The sequence below is a fragment of the Triticum aestivum genome, chromosome 2B (genome assembly GCF_018294505.1).
Source record: "Triticum aestivum cultivar Chinese Spring chromosome 2B, IWGSC CS RefSeq v2.1, whole genome shotgun sequence".
In the NCBI taxonomy this organism is placed as follows: domain Eukaryota; kingdom Viridiplantae; phylum Streptophyta; class Magnoliopsida; order Poales; family Poaceae; genus Triticum; species Triticum aestivum.
The window spans coordinates 317,101,326-317,125,662 of record NC_057798.1 but is presented as its reverse complement, the minus strand read 5'-3'; positions in this window follow the sequence as shown (position 1 = coordinate 317,125,662).

Below are 24,337 nucleotides of genomic sequence, written 5' to 3'. Positions count from 1 at the left end.
TTGTGATCAGTAAAAATTTGGCACCTTTTTCCAATGAGGTAGTGTCTCCAAATTTTTAAAGCATGTACAACCGCAGCCATTGCCAAATCATGAGTTGGGTAATTTACTTCATGTTGTCGTAGCTGCCGTGAGGCATAAGCTACTACCTTGCCATCTTGCATAATCACGCACCCAAGTCCTTGTCGGGAAGTGTCGCAATATACGTCGAAGCTACGGTAGATATCTGGCAGTGTTAATACTGGTGCAGTTGTTAAGCGTTTCTTTAACTCGGTGAAACTTTTCTCACATTCTGACGTCCATTCAAACTTCTTATCCTTTTTAAGCAGCTCTGTCATGGGCTTAGCAATCTTGGAGAACCCTTCAATGAAACGACGGTGGTATCCGGCTAATCCAAGAAAACTCCTGATCTAAGACACGGTGGCGGGTAGCAACCAGTCGAGCACATCTTTTACTTTGCTTGGGTCCACGGCTATTCCTTTAGCGGATAGCACATGCCCGAGGAATCCAACTTGCTTGAGCTAGAACTCCCATTTACTGAATTTGGCATATAACTGGTGCTCACGGAGTCGTTGCAACACGGCGCGGAGGTGTCCTTTATGCTCATCTTCACTTCTTGAGTAAATAAGTATATCATCGATGAAGACGACCATGAAATTATCGAGGAAATCCATGAATACTTTGTTCATCATGTGCATGAAGAAGGCGGGGGCGTTGGTGAGGCCGAAGGACATAACGGTATATTCATAGAGACTGTAGCATGTGTTGAACGTGGTATTGGGAATATCCTCCTTTTTAATTTTGAGCTGGTAATATCCAGTCCGCAAATCAATCTTTGAAAATACCTTGGCTCCACTGAGCTGGTCAAACAAATCATCAACTCTTGGCAGAGGGTATTTGTTTTTGATTGTGACATCATTCAACTATCGGTAGTCCACACACGCACAAAGGCTGCCATCTTTCTTGTCCACAAAAATAGCGGGTGGTCCCCATGGAGAGGAACTGGGGCAGATATATCCTTTTTGGAGCATTTCATCGAGATGTTTCTTTAGCTCCACCAATTCGGATGAAGGCATTGGATAATATTTCTTGTGTATTGGTGTGGTTCCGGGCACAAGTTCTATTGCAAACTCAAGCTCTCGGTCAGGTGGCATGCCTGGCAGTTCTTCTGGGAATACATCGGGAAACTCACTAACCGCCGGAATTAATTCCATTTCTGACGATTCGTGCTAATATTGGAATTCTCGGGTCCCTGGAATAGAAGAGATAATTAAATTAATTAGGCCTTGAACTTCTACTTTCGTTTAGAATTTAGGCATTATTTTTCCCCTTGCTTCCGAAAAAAGAGTCAAGAAACACTAATGGCAACCCTTCGAGTCGACGAAATTCATCTATTGCTGTAAAAACCATTTCCTTGGAGGGTATGCTTCTACGTGCAATAAACTTGGTAGCTTGTCCATCTTGTCCGGTCATGTTGACTTCTCGGGTCGCACAATTTATGCATACTTGGTACTGAGTCAGCCAATTCATACCCAAGATAACATCCAATTTCTCAGACTCAATGAGTATCAAAGATGTTGGGAAACGAATTCCGTTGATACTGACTTCCAAATTGTGGCAGACAATATTGCTTTGAATAATAGATCCCGGGGTTTGTACCAGCATATTCTTGCCCAAAAGTGAACAAGGAAATTTGTTTTGGGCAACAAAACTCCGAGAAATAAAAGAGTGGGAAGCCCCGGAGTCAAATAAAATTACTGCAGGTATGTTATTAACAGGGGACATACCAATGACGACTTCGGGATTTTCTTGGGCTTTGTCGGCTGAAATATGATGAACGTATCCCGTGACGTTGTGCTGACTTCGACCGGCTTCCAAATAATGGATTTGAAGCTTGAACATAGCATTGGTCCGGTTGTTCTTGGGACACTGTTTGGCATAATGTACGGTTTGTCCGCAACTATAACAGGAATTGTTGCGCAGACGATTCTCCATAACTGGGTTGAGCACGTCATTCTTGACTTGGGTGGTATTCTTATTAAGATTTTGTTGCCAACTAGGCTGGTACGCCACCGGAGTTGGCTGCCAGGTACGAACCTTCTGCACCGGTTGCATTTCCTTCTTGGGCTCAATCTTACGCTTGTGATCATTATGGGCAGACTTGATATCTGACACGAGCTTGTGTTCCCTTTCAGCAATGAAAGCCTTGTTCACCAGGGTTTGGAAATTTGGAAAATCGAACACAATGAGAGTACAGCAAAGTTGCGGGTTTAATCCAACAAGAAATCGGTCCATCTTCCTTTCTTCAGTGGCCACGTCATATTGAGAGTAACGTGACAGGTGATTGAATTTCTGCAAACATTCTCCCACCGACTGACTTCCTTGGAAGAGCGCGAGAAATTCACGCTACTTAGTCTTCATAATTCCCGCAGGGATGTGATATTCGGAATTGCTCCTTGAATCTTGACCAGGTAATTGCTTCATTCTCAGTCCCTATGGCTTTATCACTTTCCCACCATATGGCAGCAGCGCCTTCCAGATAATGTGTTACAAATGGAACTTTATCCTCTTCATTAGTTCGAGCAACCTCAAGTTTCTTTTCCATAGTTCTTAACCAATCATTTGCATCCAAGGCATCAATGGCCTGACTGAAACTGGGAGTGAGGGAGTACCGGATTAGGGGGTGTCCGGATGACCGGAATATGACCTTTGGTCGGACTCCTGGACTATGAAGATACAAGATTGAAGACTTCGTCCCGTGTTCGGATGGGACATTCCTTGGCGTGGAAGGCAAGCTTGGCGATACGGATATGTAGATCTCCTCCCATTGTAACCGACTCTGTGTAACCATAGCCCTCTCCGGTGCCTATATAAACCGGAGGGTTTTAGTCCATAGGACGAACAACAATCATACCATAGGCTAGCTTCTAGGGCTTAGCCTCTCTGATCTCGTGGTAGATCTACTCTTGTACTACCCATATCATCAATATTAATCAAGCAGGAATAGGGTTTTACCTCCATCGAGAGGGCCCGAACCTGGGTAAAAACATCATGTCCCTTGTCTCCTGTTACCATCCGCCTAGACGCACAGTTCGGGACCCCCTACCCGAGATCTGCCGGTTTTGACACCGACATTGGTGCTTTCATTGAGAGTTCCTCTGTGTCGTCCTCTTTAGGCCCGATGGCTCCTCCGATCATCAACAACGACACGGTCCAGGGTGAGACTTTTCTCCCCGGACAGATCTTCGTATTTGGCGGCTTCACACTGCGGGCCAATTCGCTTGGCCATCTTGAGCAGATCGAAAGCTACACCCCTGGCCATCAGGTTAGATTTTGAAGTTTGAACTACACGTCTGACATCTGCGGAGACTTGATCTTCGACAGGTTCGAGCCATAGCCGAGCGCGCCGCACTGTCACGATGGGCATGATTTAGCTCTACCATCGAACAGTGCCCAGGAGGCCGCCTCAGTGTCCGTTCCGACCCTTAGTTCGGACCCGACTGCGCCAATCGAGGACGGGTGGCTGGACACCGCCTCAGGGGCTGCAATCTCTACGGCGATCAAGCCGAGCACCAGCCTTGCCCTTTGTGAAGCTCGTGACTCCAAGGTGCTGGACTCCTTTCCGGACTCCGAACCCCCGCGCCCCTGCCGATCGAACCCGATTGGGCACCGACCTTGGAGTTCGCCGACCTTGGAGTTCGCCACCACAGACATCTTTCAGCACTCTCCCTTTGGCGGCATTCTAAATTCACTAAAGTCTCTCTCTTTATCAGGAGAGCCCTGGACGGACTATGGTCAGCAAGGTTGGGATGCGGACGACGAAGAAGTTCAAAGCCCACCCACCACCCACTTTCTAGCCACTGTCGATGATTTAACCGACATGCTCGATTTCGACTCCGAAGACATCACCGGTATGGACGACGATGCAGGAGAGGAACAGGAATCAGTGCCTATAGGGCACTGGACAACCACCTCATCTCACGAGGTATACATGGTGGACACACCTAAAAGAAGCGACGACGAGGAGCAAAGGGACGCAACGAGGGATCGTTCCCTCGACAAGCAATCAAAGCAGCGGCGTAAGCACCACGCCAAACCCCACCTCGACAGAAACCCAACCAACAAGCAGGGCGAACCGGCGGATGACGAACATGCCATCGAGCAATCATCCGAACAGGGAAATTTGGGTAAACAAACCAAACAACCCGTCCCCGGTGAAGATAATAGTCCGGACGACCTCACATCGGACAAGTTGCCGGAGCAGAAGAACCTCCACAAAAGGCTCGTCGCCACTATGCGTAGCCTGAAAAAGCAGAAGCGGAAGCTCAAAACAGCGGAAGATGCACTCAGAATTACACGGGGCAAAGTAATCAACACCGCAAACAAGTACGGCGACAGTCATCACACAAAGAGCAATCCATAGCGGAAATTACTGCCGGAATTTGATGAGGAGGCCTTAGAGCCCCCGCAATCAAAAAATAAAAAAGACACCCGGTCGGATAAACAACCCCATGGCCAACATAGAGCGGCAAGGGGCGCCGCACTCAAGCCGGCACGTGATCCGCACAAGGATTCGCATCACAAAGACGGCCCAGCTAGATCTGTCTATGGGCCAAGAAAGCAAGCTCTAGTAAGCAATACAACGCAACAAGTATCTGAATATCACGGCATGCCCAAATATAGGGGTGCCGCACACCCCCTATGTTTCACCAATGAGGTGCTGGACCATGAATTTCCAGCGGGATTCAAGCCCGTAAACATAGAGGCATACGACGGAACAACAGACCCTGGAGTCTGGATTGAGGACTATATCCTCCACATACACATGGCTAGAGGAGATGACCTCCACGCCATAAAATACTTACCCCTAAAGCTCAAAGGGCCAGCCCGGCATTGGCTTAAAAGCCTTCCCGAAAACACCATCGAAAGTTGGGAAGAGCTCGAGGATGCTTTTCGGGCAAATTTTCAAGGGTCCTATGTCCGACCTCCGGATGCAGACGATCTAAGTCATGTAACTCAACAACCCGGAGAGTCAGCCCAGAAACTCTGGAACAGATTTCTCACTAAAAAGAACCAGATAGTCGACTATCCGGACGCCTAAGCCTTAGCAGCTTTCAAATAGAGCGTTCGAGACGAATGGCTCGCCAGACACCTCGGCCAAGAAAAACCAAGAACAATGGCCGCATTAACAAGCCTCATGACCCGCTTTTGCGCAGGAGAGGATAGCTGGTTGGCAAGAAGCAGCACTAGCGACCCAAGTACATCCGAAGTCAGGGATGGAAAATGGAAACCACGGCATAGCAAGGACCAGCGCCGAACCAAGGGAAACAGCCTGAAGAGCGCGGCAGTCAATGCCGGATTCAAAAGCCCTCAGCAGAATCAGGAAAAAGCTGCCCCTCAAGGACAGCAGGGATGAGCTATCTAACCTAAACAACATCTTGGACAAAACATGCCAAATCCATAGTACTCCCGGGAAGCCTGCAAACCATACCGACAGAAATTGTTGGGTCTCCAAGCAATCCGGCAAACTTAACGCCGAACACAAGGGGCTCGACATACCAATCAAGGATGATGACAAACCCCACAAGCAGAGCACGGGAGAACAAAAGAAATTCCCACAAGAAGTCAAAACAGTAAACTCACTTCATGTGACAAAAGGGAAATACAGAGTGGTGCCTATAGAGGTACGCGCCATACGGCCTGTTCCAGAGGAGTCCGGCCACTGGTCATTACAACCAATCACCTTCGACCATCAGGATTACTCCAGAAGTATCCGGAACGCGGGCAGGACTGCCTTGGTATTAGATCCGATAATTGACGGACTCCACTTTACACAAGTCCTAATGGACGGCGGCAGTGATCTAAACCTGCTATACCAGGACACAATCCGCAAAATGGGGATAAACTCAACAAAAATTCGCAATGGCAACACTTCCTTTCAAGGGGTAACGCTAGGCCCAGATACCCATTGTACGGCTTCTCTCCTGCTAGTAGTTATGTTCGGCTTCCCCGACAACTTCCGCTGCGAAAAGCTAACCTTTCACATCGCCCCATTCACAAGTAGCTATCAAGCACTATTGGGACGCGAAGCTTTCGCCCGCTTTAACGCAATACCGCATTATGCATCCCTTACGCTTAAAATGCCCGGTCCGCGAGGCATCATCTCATTAAAGGGAAATATCGAGTGTTCCTCGAGCGCGGAATACTGTGCGGCTGCCTTGAATGCCACATACTAAACCAGCTCTACTAGTTGAAGCACCTAAATAGGTCGTTCAGACCCCCGGACATGGCTAGACGAGTCCGGCGTAAACATGCAAAGGCTTATTAGCCGCATACCCCCCTACAAGGGGCTCCGTGCGTATACAACAAGAGACAATCAAGCTCAATCCTACCCATTTCCCGAATTATACTTTGTTTATTTAATATAACATAAATTTTCGCACGATTGTTTTTCAACTAAGTTCCTCTCTTTTACAGATGAGCACCGTGCTACACCCGTCCAGGATATGACACAACGGAGACACAGGCGCAGCCGTGCAGTACGGACCCGTCCCAAGGATTCTTTTCAGATTAAGACCCTGCGTAAACCTTTTTCACTGTCTCTTGTTGATAACATCCCCCGGTTTCTTTCCATAACTGAGGAGGAGGTTGGCGTCTTGTCATTTGGCCACGTCAGAATTTTGCGCGTACCTGGACACCAGGGGCTTCTTACCAAGGGCGTTATTCAGCCCCTTTTCATAAAGACCAAACACCTTAGGGAGTGTTCGGCGTCGCGAGTTTGGCCTTATATGCATCATCTCCGAATCATGTCTTTGGTCAAATGTTGGGTTTGCCCGGCTCCTGTGTTTTGCTGCCTTATGTTCCGCTCTATCGGCTAAGGCGGCACCAGGAGAACTACTGCGATTGTACCCCAGTTCGGCCAGGCGAGCACCTCAGTAGAGAAAGCCGAAAACTGACTGTCATGATATAGCGCGAGACTGGTCAACCACTCGATGACCCGCCGGAATCTTTAGAATTCCTCCGCATTAACGAAGGGTCGTTTCCCGGTTAGGCACATACGCGCCCCGAATTCGGGTGAGCGCGGTGCCCCTAGGGGATGTATAGTAGCCCCACTGTCAAACTCCTATGACTAAGTGAAAGTGATAAAGCATTATAGTATGGTTGCCTAGTTCGCTGCGCTGTCACCTCCTTTATAGGACCAAGACGTTGGATCAAGTGTGAAAATGCGCCTTTTGCGAACACCCCCGCATTATATGCAAGGGGGCTGAAGACGAAGACTTCCATCTTTCAGGTTATATACGCATATACATCAACGGTTGCACAGGAGGTATTCTAATTCTTGAAAGCGCAAGTATAAAAAGCTTTTATATCCCATGAAAACATTTTTTTACAATGATACACATTATTCAAACGTAACATCCTTCGAGCACTTCGTCTCTATTAAACGAGCGCCCTGTAGAACTTCCTAAAAATAGTGCTCGGCAGGTACTCGACTTTCGTCCGAATCTTGGGATGCAACATCACTGGCCTTCATATCCGCCCAGTATGTCTGTCACATCCCTAGTTCTGGTCTGCTCTAGGTTAGCTAGTCTTGTGTTGCATCATGTTTAAATTTCTCTTAATTTGAAATGGGGGATGTTCAAACCCTAGCTCCAAATGGAATTCAAATAAGTTCAACCTAAAAATATTTTCAATGATCCCAAAATGCCCTTAAAAAATGTTCATAATTTAGGGAAAAGGGTGAAAACCTTATCCTGTGATGATGCATATTTTTCATTGGCATTTTAGGTCTTTGAATTAACTGACTACTTATTTGAATTGGAGTTGTAAAATTCTATAAGTAATATTATAGCTCCAATAATTTTGGAAAATATGGTGGAACTCTGTAATATTCCTTTTTGCATCCTCAAGTTTTTTCCAGAATTTATAAAAAATGATTTGGTGTTAAACTAAATCAAAACAGAGGCAAATAATTAGAAAACAAAAACAAATTAGAAAATAAAGAGAGAGAGACTTACCTGGAACTTACCTGGCATCCACCAAAGCCCACCTGGCCGGCCCGGTTGGCCAGCCCAGCCCACCAGCGCCTCCAGGTTGTCTTCTACCTGAGGCAGCTGCGTGGCAGCAGCACAGCCGAGCTGCGCCAGCTCCTACTTGCCGCCTCCTGCTTCCACCTCACTTCTGGCGACGCCACGCACCTCCCTGCCTCTCTCTCTCACTCTCCCACGCTCTCACCCCCTTCCTGGATCTCTCTCTCGCGCGCCCGACCGCTACCGTCGCCGCCGCTCGCTGCCCGCGCAGCCACAGCCGTCCTCTCGCCCCACGGTCGTGCCCCCGAGCTCTGCATCCTCGCGCAGCTTCTCCAAGCCGAAGGAACCAAGCCCGGACAGCCTGCATTTCCATCGCCACCGCCATCGATGCCTTCTTCAACCTCGGGACCGCCGGCCATCTCCGTCAAATTCGTCGGCTCTGGACCGTCCCCGACCTCGCCGAGCGTTCCGTCGTCATCCCTGTGAGCCCCTAACCACTTACCCCCTGCTCCCCTCATCGAATTCATGTCGCAGCCATCGATCCCCGCTGTGCCAGAAGCTCACCGCGGCCCGGCCTTATCGCCGCCGTGGCCTGAGCTCGAATGGGTTGCGCCCGTGCATATCACCGAGCTCATGGTGACTCCAGGAGGCTGCGCAGCGCTTTACTTCGCTCGCCCGTGCACCGCAACGCCATTTTCGCCGAGGTCCGAACTCCGGCCACCGCGCAAGTCTCCGCCGCCGTCGTTTTAGGCCACTAGAGCTGCCGCTGTGAGCACCACTGGATGCGGACGAGTCTCCTCGTCACGTAGAGCCTCTCCGCCACGCAAATGGTCGCCTGTAGGCGAAACCCAAGCCACCCTAGAGCGTCCCCGCCGCGTTTTTGGTCGTTGCCGGCGATACTCCGGCGAGCTGACGTGGCACTGTCGTTAGTGCCTAATGACGCCACTAACTAACCCCATAGCTCACTGACGGATGGGCCCCACTCCTTAACTAACCCTGCTTAGCTCCTGTTTAGACCAAACTAACCCCATGGGCCCCACAGGTCAGTTTGACCTGGCCACGTCACCCGTTGACCGGCCCCACACGTCAGTTCTGACTTGCTGACGTGGCTGTTGACCTGACCCCACCTGTCAGCGACACTAGCCAGCACTTGGTCACTGACCAGTGGACCCCACAGGTCAGGTTTGACCTAGACCATCTCCGTTGACTGCTGACGTCACAGCGACGCAATGCTGACGCAATAAAGTATTTTCTGGATTTAATTTAATTCTGAAAATTCCAGAAAATGCCCAAAACTTCTAAAATTCATAGAAATTCAACCGTAGCTCCAAATCAAATAATTTATATATGAAAATTGATCAGAAAAATTCAATCTATCCATCTGTACCATTTTCATGCATGTTAAAATAACTTATCACTACTGTTTAGGACAATTCAATTAAATGGCATTTGAATTTCACATATGGAGTTTGGGTTTGAACTTAGGGTTCAAACCAACTTCATTTAACTTTGTTGCTAGCTGCATTAGCTCAAAACACCAGCATGTTGCCATGTCATTATCATGCATCATAATGTGCATTGCATTGATTGTGTTTCTTCTCTGTTGCCGGTAATTGTTCCCTCTCAGTAGACGTCGTTCCGACGATGAGATCGATGACACCGATGAAGAACTATACTATCTTCAGAAGTGCCAGGCAAGCAAAACCCCCTTGTTCATTCCGATACAATCCCACTCTCTCGCTCCTGCTCTCTTTTACTGCATTAGGACAACAACGATTCATCTGTTACTTGCTGCGGTAGCTGAACCCCTTTATCCTCTGCATGACCGGTCATTGCCATAGTAAATAGATGAAACCCACTAGCATGAGTAGGAGTTGTTTGAGCCCTGATGTGCCTACTCATTCATGTTTGCTTGTCATGCCTGCTACTGCTTAGAGTTGAGTCAGGTCTGATTCATCGGGGATGAATCAGAGGTGTGTGAACATGTCCTACTGTGTGTGAGCTAAGTGTGTGAACACGATTTGGTAAAGGTAGCGGTGAGAGGCCATGTAGGAGTACATGGTGGGTTGTCTCATTGCAGCCGTCCTCAGGAACTGAGTTCTGTGTTTGTGATCCATGAAAAGCTACTACCACACATTGGGATCCTTAATTGACTCTCTCTTCTTATTAATCAACTCGATCTCTGTCCAGGAGTTGCAACTAGTTTCTGGTGTTTGTAGGTAGTGTTAGTAGTCTACCAAGTGGCACCCGGTACAGGTGGGCTTGGGACAGACTAGGCACCATGGCACGGTGTACAAAGCGTAGATCCACCCGTCGAGGTGGGCTTGGGAACCCTGCACACATCGTTTGGGGCCGTGAGCAACACCCCAGCCGGATCTCCTTGCGGATGGAACTCGAATAGGCGATAAACCTGGACAAGAGACTTGTGTGGTTAGTCAGGTCATGGCCGACACCCTCGCTGGGCTTCCGCTTGAAGGTTGTCGAGTACATGTCGTGTAAACGGCAGTAAGTGGTGAGAGCGTGTGTGAAGAAGTACATCCCTGCAAGGTTAATATGATCTTTTCGAATAGCCGTGTCCGCGGTAAAGGACTTCTGGGTTCCCTGTACAGTTCATAGACAAGTGAAAGTGGATACTTTAAAATACGCAAGATAAGCGTGAGTGCTATGGATGGCGTTCTCGTAGGGAGACGGGAGCGGATCCATAGTGGTGTATTGATATGGTGAATATGTGGACTCGTGTGCGCCACCTCAAAAGAGTTACTTGCAGTCGTAGTTCAGGATAGCCACCGAGTCAAAGCTGGCTTGCTGCAGTTAAACCCCACCATCCCATTTGTTGATAATGATGCATATGTAGTTAGTTCTGATGTAAGTCTTGCTGGGTACATTTGTACTCACGTTGCTTAATTTATGTTTTTGCAGAGAGACTTCAGTCTCGCTAGTAGTACCGCATGGACTTCGATGTTTAGCTTGTTACCTCAGCTACGATCTTGTGCCCTCGGTAGGATCTGGTAGATAGTCAGGCTTCTCAGCCTTTTTCATTTGTAGATGTCTGTACTCAGACATATTAAGCTTCCGCTTGTGCTTTGACTTGTATGCTCGGAGTGTTGGGTCATGAGACCCATGTTTGTAATATCTCGCTCCTCGGAGCCTATTGAATAAATACTTGAGTTGTAGAGTCATGTTGTGATGCCATGTTGTATTTGCACATATCGAGCATATTGTGTGTATGTTATTGAAATGCTTGGTATGTGTGGGATCTGACTATCTAGTTGTTTATCCTTAGTAGCCTCTCTTACTGGGAAATGTCTCCTAGTGCCTCCACTGAGCCATGGTAGCTTGCTACTGCTCCAGAACACTTAGGCTGGCCGGCATGTGTCCTTCTTCGATCCTGCGTCTGTCCCTTCAGGGAAATGTCACGCGATGAATACCGGAGTCCTATTAGCCCGCTATAGCCCGGTTCACCGGAGTCCTGCTAGCCTAGTGCTACAGCCTGGATTCACTCGCTGATGACCGACACGTTCGATGCTGGGTCATGTATGCCTGTCCCTGTAAGTTAGTGCCACTTTGGGTTCACGACTAGCCATGTCAGCACGGGTTCTCTGTCATATGGATGCTAGCGACACTATCATATACGTGAGCCAAAAGGCGCAAACGGTCCCGGGCCAGGTAAGGTGGCACCCGTGGGAATACCGTGCGTGAGGCCGCAAAGTGATATGATGTGTTACATGCTAGATCGGTGTGACTTAGGATCGGGGTCCTGACAATGTGTTGACATAGGCAAGAGCCATCTGTGCACCCTCTATGCACACCGACCTCTTCATTTCATTAATATGTGGCATCGCACCGAGGAACTACTGCACCAAGCTAAAATAACTCTTCGGCTCGGGCCTTTTCGCCCATAGATGACTCACTACATGATTCATGGCAAGTCCGGATAACTTATTCAGCTCCGCCCATGCGGCCAACCGATCGGATACTGAAAGTGGACGCTCTGTATTGTGGAACTGCGACCAAAAAAGATTCTCCACTTCGTGGTCATTTTGATCGCGGAAGTGTTCGGCCGCGTCCGCGGCACACGCCGCCAAGTCCAGGTAAGTGTTCACCGCACTCCACTTCCGGTCCAACGGAGCATATCTAGGATCCCCGAACTTCATCCGCAGCATATAGGGCTTCCCAGCCGTGATATCTCCGGCCTGACGTAGCTCCTCCTTCATAGCTCTCATCACAGAGCGAATGTCCTTGGCCTCGGTAGTGACCTTTTCTAGGTCCTTCTGTGCCACCCGATCTTCTTTTTCAAGAAGCTTGCAGCGGTCGGCAGCATTTCCTTCTTGCTTTGGCAGTGAGCAGCCTGTTCGGCTTTCAGCTCTTCAGCCACCTTTAAGGCAGCCGCATCGCTTTTCTTGGCCTGCTCCTTGGCTCAGGCAAGTTTCGCCCGAAGGTTCTCCATGGCAGCGGCACCATCTGCATCAAGCACATATGTTGTAAGGTACGGGCATCAAGCTCCTCTTACCAGGTGTCTTCAGAGAAATTATATACCTTGTGCCTCGTCAAGCCGCTTGTTGACAAGCGCAATGTCGGCATCTACCACGTCAATTTGCCGCTTTAGCTCGGCAAATTCATCAATCCGGCCAGCCACCGGACACTTCACCACCTATATAAGAAAGGTGCAATATTATACCTAGGATTATGATCCTCAGCGTGCCATCCTTTTTGACAACGCACCGAGTCTCAGGGGCTACTATCTACACAGGGCGCATCTTATATATGCGGATCTGTCAAAAGGTACATCGTTTCATGTACCTCAAAACCCGTCAGTAAACTCCAGACCGCCTCGTACAATCCGCTTTCCGTGGATGAAATCCTTCCAATCACCGTATCCATCAACGTACGGTGCTCTTCTGAGATAGATGCTCGCCCGAGCAGATCCTTCAGCTCCTCCGACTGTCCACAGGACGGTGCCAGACTCGTCCGCGGGCCTTCTTCGAAGCCCCGACACGGAGGGCCTTGGGGGGCCATACGACTGCCTTCCGGCCCTGCCGGATTCGGAGAAACCCTCCATGACGACACCTCATGGTCGCCCGCCTCGCGAGGTGGTACGGCAGGGGGAGGTGTTCCGCTCTCCATCATCTCCGGACGAAGATCCCCTGAAGATGAGCTCTGCTGAGAAGGGCGGAGATCCGAACTACAAGGTAAAATTTTGGTTATCTTCCTCAGAAATAGAACGGGGATATCTCTCATTTTAAAACCCCCCTCTTTACTTACGGCTCGGTGCAGAGCTGATCCCCTTGGGGACACAATGCGGCCAAGGCACCTCCCGGCGCCGGACCCTCTGACGAAGGTTTCTTCCCCCGCTTTGAGGCCATTGCCTCCAGGTCTTCAGAGGTGGTCCTCTTCTTTCCCTGGTTGGAGGAATTCTTGATTCCTCCTTCCCTTACAGCCTCCCTCGGGGAGGCAGAAGCTTCCTTGTTCCCCTCTTTGCCTTCTTCCAAAGGCGCAACCTCCAGCATCCTGGTTAACACGGGATCTAGTGTAGTCTCGGGGAGGGGAGCCGGGCACCTAATTAGCTTTGCTTTCGCTATCCACTCCTCTTTAAGGGACAACTCTTTTATACGTATAGCGAGTCCCGGTATAGGGCTACTTACTTGAGTGTCCGGACGATTGCAGCTCAGACCTGCGTCCTGGGATGAATCCGGACACATTGCTTGTGATCTGAAGAACAAATTTACATCTCCATGGGCGTCGCGCCCGCAAAATGTTGGAGGGCTTGTGGTCCTTCCGGATTAAACTCCCACAGGCGGAGGGGGCGGCGTTTGCAGGGCAGGATGCGGCGAATCAACATAACCTGCGTCACTACCGCCAGATTGATATCTCTTTCTAGGAGATCTCGAACGCGGCCCTGCAACAAGGGCACGTCCTTGGACGGCCCCCAGTTTAGCCCTTTATTGACCCATGATGCTAGCTGTGGTGGGGGACCCGAGCGAAAAGCAGGTGGCACCACCCATTTGGTGCCCCTGGGAGCGGTGATATAAAACCACTCTCGTTGCCATAAGCTGAACTCCTCTTGAAAAGAGCCCTCGGGCCATGGAGCATCGGCAATCTTGCTTATAACAGCACCTCCGTACTCCGCGTGCTGCCCCTCAATCATCTTCGGCTCTACTTTGAAGGTTTTGAGCCACAATCCGAAGTGAGGAGTAATATGGAGGAAGGCCTCACACGCGACAATGAACGATGAGATATGGAGGATGGACTCCGGAGCTAAGTCGTGAAATTCCAGCCCGTAATAAAACATGAGCCCCCTCACGAAGGGGTCGATCGGGAAGCCTAGCCCCCGAAGGAAGTGAGACGCGAACACCACGCTCTCACCGGGCTTGGGAGTGGGAATGACCTTCCCTTGGGCAAGCAGCCTATGCAAGATTTCGCCGGTAAGATACCTGGCATCTCTTAACTTTAACACGTCTTCTTCCGTAACGGCGGAAGGCATCCACCGGCCCTGGAGGTCGGAGCCGGACATTGTTAGAAGTCCGAAGCGCCTGAATCTGAAGCTTTGGGTGTTGGAACTCGAGGTAAGAGGCGGATTTGATTGAGATTGAAAGAAAAGGAGTCGAGCCTTGGTCTCTTTATAAAGAGGTTGAATACCAAGAGCCCTCCCCGTGACCATTTGGGACTCACCTTCGCTTAAGAAGACATAACAACAGGCACGGTTGGGTTACCCACGCCCGTATTGATGAGAATCCCAGAATAAGGGGACACGATCTCTGCTTTGACAAGACGTGCCAAGGAAACCGCCTCGCTAAACGTGCTGAGGTGGGACAGTAAAACAATTCGAATGAAGTCTTGGCCATGGCATGATGTCACGCTGCGGAATACGTCAGCATATTAGATTTGTTCAAGTGTTATTCTCTCTACGGCGGTATGTGGAACTTATTTTGCAGAGCCGAACACTTTGTGTTCAACATCTTCTATGAAGTATTCGGAGGAGGAACCCGCCTTGCAATGCCGAAGACAATTGGCTCGCCGGACTCGTCGTCATTGAAGCCTGGTTCAGGGGCTACTGACGGAGTCCCGGATTAGGGGGTGTCCGGATGACCGGACTATGACCTTTGGCCGGACTCCTGGACTATGAAGATACAAGATTGAAGACATCGTCCCGTGTCTGGATGGGACATTCCTTGGCGTGGAAGGCAAGCTTGGCGATACAGATATGTAGATCTCCTCCCATTGTAACCGACCCTGTGTAACCCTAGCCCTCTCCTTGTCTATATAAATCGGAGGGTTTTAGTCCATAAGACGAACAACAATCATACCATAGGCTAGCTTCTAGGGTTTAGCCTCTCTGATCTCGTGGTAGATCTACTCTTGTACTACCCATATCATCAATATTAATCAAGCAGGAGTAGGGTTTTACCTCCATCGAGCGGGCCCGAACTTGGGTAAAACAATCGTGTCCCTTGTCTCCTGTTACCATCCGCCTAGACGCACAGTTCGGGAACCCCTACCCAAGATCCACCGGTTTTGACACCGACAGGGAGGCTTAGTCCTTTGAAAATCAGATAGCTTGGAGTGAGGGGCACGCTGATTTCCATTTTGTCCAACCATTGCTTGAATACTTCTGAATATTTCCATTAGATCAGTGTTTCGTCGTTCCTCGAACATACGCATAATTTGCTCGGTGGAGGGCGGATTTGGCGGTGGAGGCGGTGGTGGAACGTACTACTCGGGTGATTGTCCTGCCTGTCTTGCGGAACGCCGAACAGGAGAACCCTCGCAAACGTTGCTACTGCAGCCTCCCCGCGTCATCCTAATATGATTTTTCCCAAGTCAACACAACCGAGATGAGAAGCATTTAACAAAAACTGGGGAGAAGCCAGCAACAAAAACCAAGCGAAACCGAAAAGATGAAGAAAATACGGCGAATAAAATAAAGTCCAACATAATTATACATAAACTCATACATGAAAGATAACAACATTCCAGGTCCAACTACCCTCATACATGAAACGAAACATCATTACTCGTACGACTACATCCATACTCCATCCCAATGACTAAGAATACTCGAAAGCTCTACCGCTCGGTTGGCGCTACGGGGTCCTCTCCTGAAGCGGACTCGGATCCAGAACTGACGGGGTTAATGGAGACTTCCGGGTTAAAAGTGACACGACGATGCTGCCTCGAGGGCTCTCCCTCCGGGGCAGGTGGAGGGTGGATCATTCGGGCTGCAGGAGTGGCGAGGAGTGAAACCCACTCGGCAGGAGCACTAAGTGGACTCGCAGTCACGGTGCCCGAGCTACTCGGGGGAGTAACTGAAGAAACAGGGGATCTAGAACTGGCAGGAACGTAGGGAATAAATCCTACAGATGGAGAAGTAGTGGCTGAGCGAGCAGAGACTAAGGTAGAGGCTAAAGCAGTACGGGCACGACTCAGCTCACGAGCCAGCTCGTAGATCAGAAGATAGCTAGCAGTGATGTAGCGAGAAAGGTGGCTAGCTACACTATCAGACTCCGGATCAATGATAGGGAAACGGACACGACCATTATCATGGAGAGAAGGATAGTAATGGAAACCTGAGTGATTCTGCCTCCGGACCTCGTTGTAGCGGAGCTCAACAAGTACCTCGAATGCAGCAAACTAGACAGCCTGAGAAGCGGAAGAAGCGTAGACGCTATGAGAGGTACGAGTGTAAGACATGGAATCAGAACTGGTGCGTAGAGTAACCAGTGTGATACTCATACACTGAGTCACCTAGGCGCTCCCGGTACACACGATAGTCTGGATCGTCTCCGTGAGGGTACAGCCGACGCCACACGTTATGAAGGAGATGTGGCGACGTGTACGGCATCAGCTGCAACTGGCACGGATACATCACCGGAGCCATCTACACTCACAACCATTAGCAGGTTAGCATAGAAAAAATATAATCAGTGCAAGCAATGCAACAACCAGCTAAAGTTATTACCGACACTCAGCTACAACTCGTATCTAGCGTCCAGTTAACTCGGCTTAGTCTAGCATGGCCTACAGTCAGCGCAGCTTTGATACCAAGCGTTGTGGCACCCCGGCTCAGAGCGACCGGTTTACCTTGCATTGCCAGCATAGAGACCTTGTCTTCTGGCAACACACAACAACATGGTACAGAAAGCAACTGCTTTATTCATGCTAGCGGAACATAGTTCATATTACAACAGTTAGCGAGGCCAAGTGGCACACACGATGCGGCTGAACGATATGTACATTATTTAGTGAACATAAAGGGGCCTCGATCATGACAACTACTCGGCAGTGGAACAACGTCGTAGTGGGACTCCATAGCACAAGGACACCAACGTGGACACGGACTAGACTCGGACATCACTCCTTTCCAATGGGACTTTCCTGGAATCTGGCATGACACGCCAGGTCAGTACATTCAATGTACTTGCAAGCTCACAATTAGCATAAACATGATGACATACAATATTATGATATTTATCCAATTAAACAACATATGTTCAACATGTTGTGACTATGCTCAACAGGTACTCATTCTCCCGACTTGCTTACCAGATGTGACCAATAAACATGATAATATCAAAGCACACTCGTGATCCTTATGGCGATCACAACCCGACCATCTCATGGCCCGTGATCCTTACGCGATCACAACCCGACCAACTCGTGGCCCGTGATCCTTATGGCGATGACAACCCGACCAACTCATGGCCAACTCAACACGATGACCTCACTGCCATCCTTAGTGCAATTTAGTGTGCATATTTATTAAATGTTGACCCATGGTGTACCTTACTTTCGAGCGTGTCCATAACCGTGGACTCGGCTATCGATAGATTAAAAACACTCTGCAGAGGTTAGTACACTGTAACCACACTACGGAACCCATGGCCTCGCACTCCCATTCGGGTGGACCAATAGCGTTCCGACGAAACCATTTCACTGTCATGACACTCTCCCGGCCCTTCCGACTCAGACCCCACCAGGCTAGTCCTGGGTTGCCCCGTGTCTACCTCCAGACACCTCGACCACCGTCGTGGCCACGATGCACTATGGGATCTCGTACCAAAATTAACTTAACAACGGGCTCACAAGGTTATGCTTGCCTACCGGGCCAGGGTACAACACGCCCATAACCTTCCCTAAATGGAGGCACCGACCAGAGGCAAGACAATGAAACGCATTAAGGACGTTCCATACCGGCAAATGTGGTTGCACTGGGAAAGACTCGTTTCAGCGGCACCACGACCTGGTCAACAACATGTTCAAGTTGAATTATTAATCAGGTTCAACTTAATGTTGTCATACTGCCATACTATGCATCACTTAACATATGCATCACATAACCGTGCAAAGACTGCACCAACCACGCTCCTAAGGAGCCATCATCAACTTATGCCACTATTCTGGTTAAAATCTCACTTTACTTATACCAGAACCATTTCTAGCATTATCATCATTATTCATCATGCAAAATAATATTTAAACTACTCATCAAACTCTATGACCATATTATTTATTTATCACTTGCAACTAAGTTCTCCTTATCTTGCCAACAATATTTACTTCAAACATTCTGAAGTTCAAGTATTTTAACATAACAAGCATATCACAGAATATATATTTATTATATAACAAATTTAAATGCATAAATATTCATAAGTTCAAGTATGAAGATCATAAATATTGAAGTGGCACCATGAAAATGTTACTGTGGCTTGCCTTAGAATTGATGAGGTTCACAAAGCTCCTGGTGATCCTCAAGACAAGCTGGCTCTTCTGAAAATAATCAAAATCACAAAAGAAAAATATCAAGAAACCTTCTGAAAATTGCCAGAAAATATAGACAACAAGGAAAAATCCCATCTTTTGGGTGCTGTTAGATTTTTGGACACAAAACACGATGCAAAAAGAATCACTGCATTTGGACTTGTAGAGTAAAAGTTATGGCCATTTGAAGTCTCCTGGAATTTAAATGAATTTGGAAATAAAAACAGAGGGGGGTGACGTCGAAGGCATAATCTCCCGGGGCGCCACCACTCATACCACTTCGCGCTGATACGTCTCCAACGTATCTATAATTTTTTATTGTTCCATGCTATTATATTACCCCTTTTGGAAGTTTATGGGCTTTATTTTACACATTTATATCATTTTTGGGACTAACCTACTAACCGGAGGCCCAGCCCATATTGCTGCTTTTTTGCCTATTTCAGTATTTCGAAGAAAAGGAATATCAAACGGAGTCCAAACGGAATGAAACCTTCGGGAGCGTGATTTCTGGAACGAACATGATCCAGAGGACTTGGAGTGCAAGTCAAGAAGCAGCCGAGGCTCCCACGAGATAGGAGGCCGTTCCCCCGTGTAGGTCGTGCCCCCTGTCTCGTGGGCCCCTCGAGCCGCCACCGACGTACTTCTTGCTCCTATATATACCTACGTACCCCGAAAACATCCAGGAGCACCATGAAACACAATTTCCATCGCTGTAACCTTCTGTATCCGCGAGATCCCATCTTGGAGCCTTCGCCGGCATTCTGCCGGAGGGGGAATCGACAATGGAGGGCTTCTACATCAACATCCTTGCCAATCCGATGAGTTGTGAGTAGTTTACCACAGACCTACGGGTCCATAGTTATTAGCTAGATGGCTTCTTCTCTATTTTTGGATCTCAATACAATGTTCTCCTCCTCTCTTGTGGAGATCTATTCGATGTAAACTCTTTTTGCGGTGTGTTTGTCGACATCCGATGAATTTTGGGTTTATGATCAGGTTTATCTATGAATAATATTTGAATCTTCTCTGAAATCTTTTATGTATGATTGAGTTATCTTTGCAAGTCTCTTGGAATTATCAATTTGGTTTGGCCTACTAGATTGGTCTTTCTTGCCATGGGAGAAGTGCTTAGCTTTGGGTTCAATCTTGCGGTGTCCTTACCCAGTGACAGAAAGGGTTGCAAGGCACGTATTGTATTGTTTCCATCGAGGATAACAAGATGGGGTTTATATCATATTGCTTGAGTTTATGCCTCTACATCATGTCATCTTGCTTAATGCGTTACTCTGTTCTTATGAACTTAATACTCTAGATGCAGGCAGGAGTCGGTCAATGTGTGGAGTAATAGTAGTAGATGCAGGCAGGAGTCAGTCTACTTGTTATGGACGTGATGCCTATATACATGATCATGCCTAGATAATCTCATAACTATGCGCTTTTCTATCAATAATTTGTTCACCCACCGTAATACTTATGCTATCTCGAGAGAAGCCTCTAGTGAAACCTATGGCCCCCGGGTCTATCTCTTATCATATTTGCTTTCAATCTACTTTTATTTGCATCTTTAATTTTTGCATCTATATTATAAAATACCAAAAATATATTTATCTTATCTTACTATCTTTATTAGATCTCACTTTCACAAGTGGCCGTGAAGGAATTGACAACCCCTTTATCGCGTTGGTTGCGAGACCTCAGTTTGTTTGTGTAGGTGCGTGGGACTTTTGAGGAGCCTCCTACTGGATTGATACCTTGGTTCTCAAAAACTGAGGAATACTTACGCTACTATTGCTGCATCACCCTCTCCTCTTCGAGGAAAACCAACACAACCTCAAGATGTAGCAAGAAGGATTTCTGGCGCCGTTGCCGGGGAGGTCTTCGCTCAAGTCAAGACATACCAAGTACCCATCACAAACCCATCTCCCTCACATTTACATTATTTGCCATTTCCCTCTCGTTTTCCTCTCCCCCACTTCAGCCTTGCCGTTTTATTCTCCCTCTCTTTCCCAATCTCCTCCTCTCTTTTTCGCTTGCATTTTTCTGTTTGCTTGTTTGTTGGATTACTTGTCGCCATGGCGCAAGATAATACCAAATTGTGTGATTTCTCGAATACCAATAATAATGATTTCCTTAGTACTCCGATTGCTCCTCATAATGATGTTGAGTCTTGTGAACTCAATACCGCTTTGCTGAATCTTGTTATGAAAGATCAATTTGCCGGCCTTCCTAGTGAAGATGCCGCTACTCATCTAAACAACTTTGTTGATTTGTGTGATATGCAAAAGAAGAAAGATATGGATAACAATATTGTCAAATTGAAGTTATTTCCGTTTTCACTTAGAGATCATGCTAAAGTCTGGTTTTCGTCTTTGCCTAAAAATAGTATTGATTCTTGGAACAAGTACAAAGAAGCTTTTATCTCTAAGTATTTTCCTCCCGCTAAGATTATCACTCTTAGGAATGATATCAAGAATTTTAAAAACTTGATCATGAGCATGTTCCCCAATCTTGGGAAAGAATGAAATTGATGCTTCGCAATTGCCCTACTAATGGTTTGAATTTATGGATGATCATACAAAAAATTTATGCCGGTTTGAACTTTGCTTCTAGAAATCTCTTAGATTCGGCCGCGGGAGGCACGTTTATGGAAATCATGTTAGGAGATTCTACAAAACTTCTTGATAATATTATGGCTAATTATTCTCAATGGCACACCGAAAGATCTTCTAGTAAAAAAGTGCATGCTATAGAAGAAATCAATGTTTTGAGTGGAAAGATGGATGAACTTATGAAGATGTTTGCTACTAAAAATACTCCTCTTGATCCCAATGATATTCCTTTGTCTTCTTTGATTAAGAATAATAATGAATCTATGGATGTGAATTTTGTTGGTAGGAATAGTTTTGGAAACAATGCTTATAGAGGAAACTTTAATGCTAGACCGTTCCCTAGTAATCCCTCTAATAATTATGGAAATTCCTACAATAATTCTTATGGTAATTTTAATAAGATGCCCTATGATTTTGAGAATAGTGTGAAAGAATTTATGATTTCTCAAAAGAATTTTAATGCTTTGCTTGAAGACAAATTGCTCAAAGTTGATGATTTGGCTAGGAACGTTGATAGACTTTCACTTGATGTTGATTATCTTAAACTTAGATCTTCTCCTCCCAAGCATGATATCAATGAGTCTCTCAAAGTAATGAGGATCTCCATTGACGAGTGCAAGGAAAGAACCGCTAGATTGCATGCTAAAAAAGAAAGCTTTATAAAAGCATGTTCTTCTAGTTTCCATAAAAATAATGATGAGGATCTTAAAGTTGTTGATGTGTCTCCTATTAGATCTATGTTTTGGAATATGAATTTTGATGATTATGGGACTGATGATGAATCAACTTTGCCTAGAAGGCGTCCCAAGAATTCGGGGTCTTTATATCTTGATGCTAAATTTGGTAAAACTAAGATTGGAGAGTCCTCAACTTCAAAGAACATTGAACCCACTATCTTGGATTTCAAGGAATTTGATTATGATAATTGTTCTTTAAAATGTTGTATTTCCTTGTTGCAATCCGTTGTTAATTCTCCTCATGCTTATGGTCAAAACAAAGCTTTTACCAAACATATCGTTGATGCCTTGATGTAATCTTATGATGAAAAACTTAATTTTGAAGTATCTATACCTAGAAAACTTAATGATGAGTGGGAACCTACTATAAAGATTAGAATTAAAGATTATGAGTGTTTTTCTTTGTGTGATTTGGGTGCTAGTGTTTCCACGATTCCGAAAACTTTATGTGATATTCTAGGTTTCCATGATCTTGATGATTGCTCTTTAAATTTGCACCTTGCGGATTCCACCATTAAAAAGCCTATAGGGAGGATCAATGATGTTCTTATTGTTGCAAATAGAAATTTGGTGCCCATATATTTTATCGTTCTTGATATAGATTGCAATCTTTCTTGCCCTATTATTCTTGGTAGGCCTTTCCTTAGAACGATTGGTGCGATTATTGATATGAAGGAAGGGAATATTAGATTCCAATTTCCATTAAAAAGGCATGGAGCACTTTCCAAGAAACAAAGTCAAATTACCTTATCAATCTATCATGTGTGCTACTTATGAATTTAGTGCCAAAGATGGCACCCATTAGAAACGATTGGTGCGATTATTGATATGAAGGAAGGGAATATTATATTCCAATTTCCAATAAAAAAGTCGTGGAGCACTTTCCAAGAAAGAAAGTCAAATCACCTTATCAATCTATCATGCGTGCTACTTATGAATTTAGTGCCAAAGATGGCACCCGTTAGATCTATCCTTGCTTTTATGCCTAGCTAGGGGCGTTAAACGATAGCGCTAGTTGGGAGGCAACCCAATTTTCTTTATGTTTTTTGTTTTTGCTCCTGTTTAGTAATAAATCTTGCATCTACCTTCTATTTATATGTGTTTTTATCTTTTAATTAGTGTTTGTGCCAAGTAGAACCTACAGGATAACCTACGATGATAGTTGATTTGATTCTGCTGAAAAACAGAAACTTTGCACGCACGAATATAATTTTGTTAAATCACAAGAACGTGCTTTTGCGTTGATCCTTTTTGATTATGTTCAATAAACAAATTATCCAGGACTTACTATTTTGGTAGGATTTTTAGAGTTCCAGAAGTTTAAGTTAGTTATAGATTGCTACAGACTGTTCTGTTTTTGACAGATTCTGTTTTTCGTGTGTTGTTTGCTTATTTCAATGCATCTATGGCTAGTAAATATGTTTATAAACCATAAAGAAGTAGGAATAAAGTAGGTTTAACACCAAAATAAATAAATAATGAGTTCATTACAGTACCTTATGTGGTGGTTTTGTTTTCTTTCACTAACGGAGCTTATAAGATTTCCTGTTGAGTTTTGTGTTGTGAAGTTTTCAAGTTTTGGGTAAAGCTTTTATGGACTATGGAATAAAGGGTGGAAAGAGCCTAAGCTTGGGGATGCCCATGGAACCCCAAGATATTCAAGAATAGCCAAAATCCTAAGCTTGGGGATGCCCCGGGAAGGCATCCCCTCTTTCGTATTCGTTCATTGGTAACTTCACTTGGAGCTATATTTTTATTCGCTACATGATATGTGTTTTGCTTGGAGCGTCGTGTATTATATTAGTCTTTGCTTTTTAGTTTACCACAATTATCCTTTCTGTACACACCTTTTGGGAGAATCCTATTTGATTAGAACTTGCTAGAATACTCTATGTGCTTCACTTATATCTTTTGGGCTTGATAATTTTTGCTCTAGTGCTTCACCTATATCTTTTAGAGCATGGTGGTGTCTTAATTTTGAAGAAATTACTAGTCTCTCATGCTTCAATTATATTATTTTGAGAGTCTATTAGAACAGCATGGTATTTGCTACGGTTTTAAAGTTGGTCCTAGAATGATGAGCATCCAAGTTGGGTATAATAAAAACTATCATAGAAAGTGAATTGGATGCTATGATCAATTTGATGCTTGATAATTGTTTTGAGATATGGAGGTAGTGATATTAAAGTCATGCTAGTTGGGT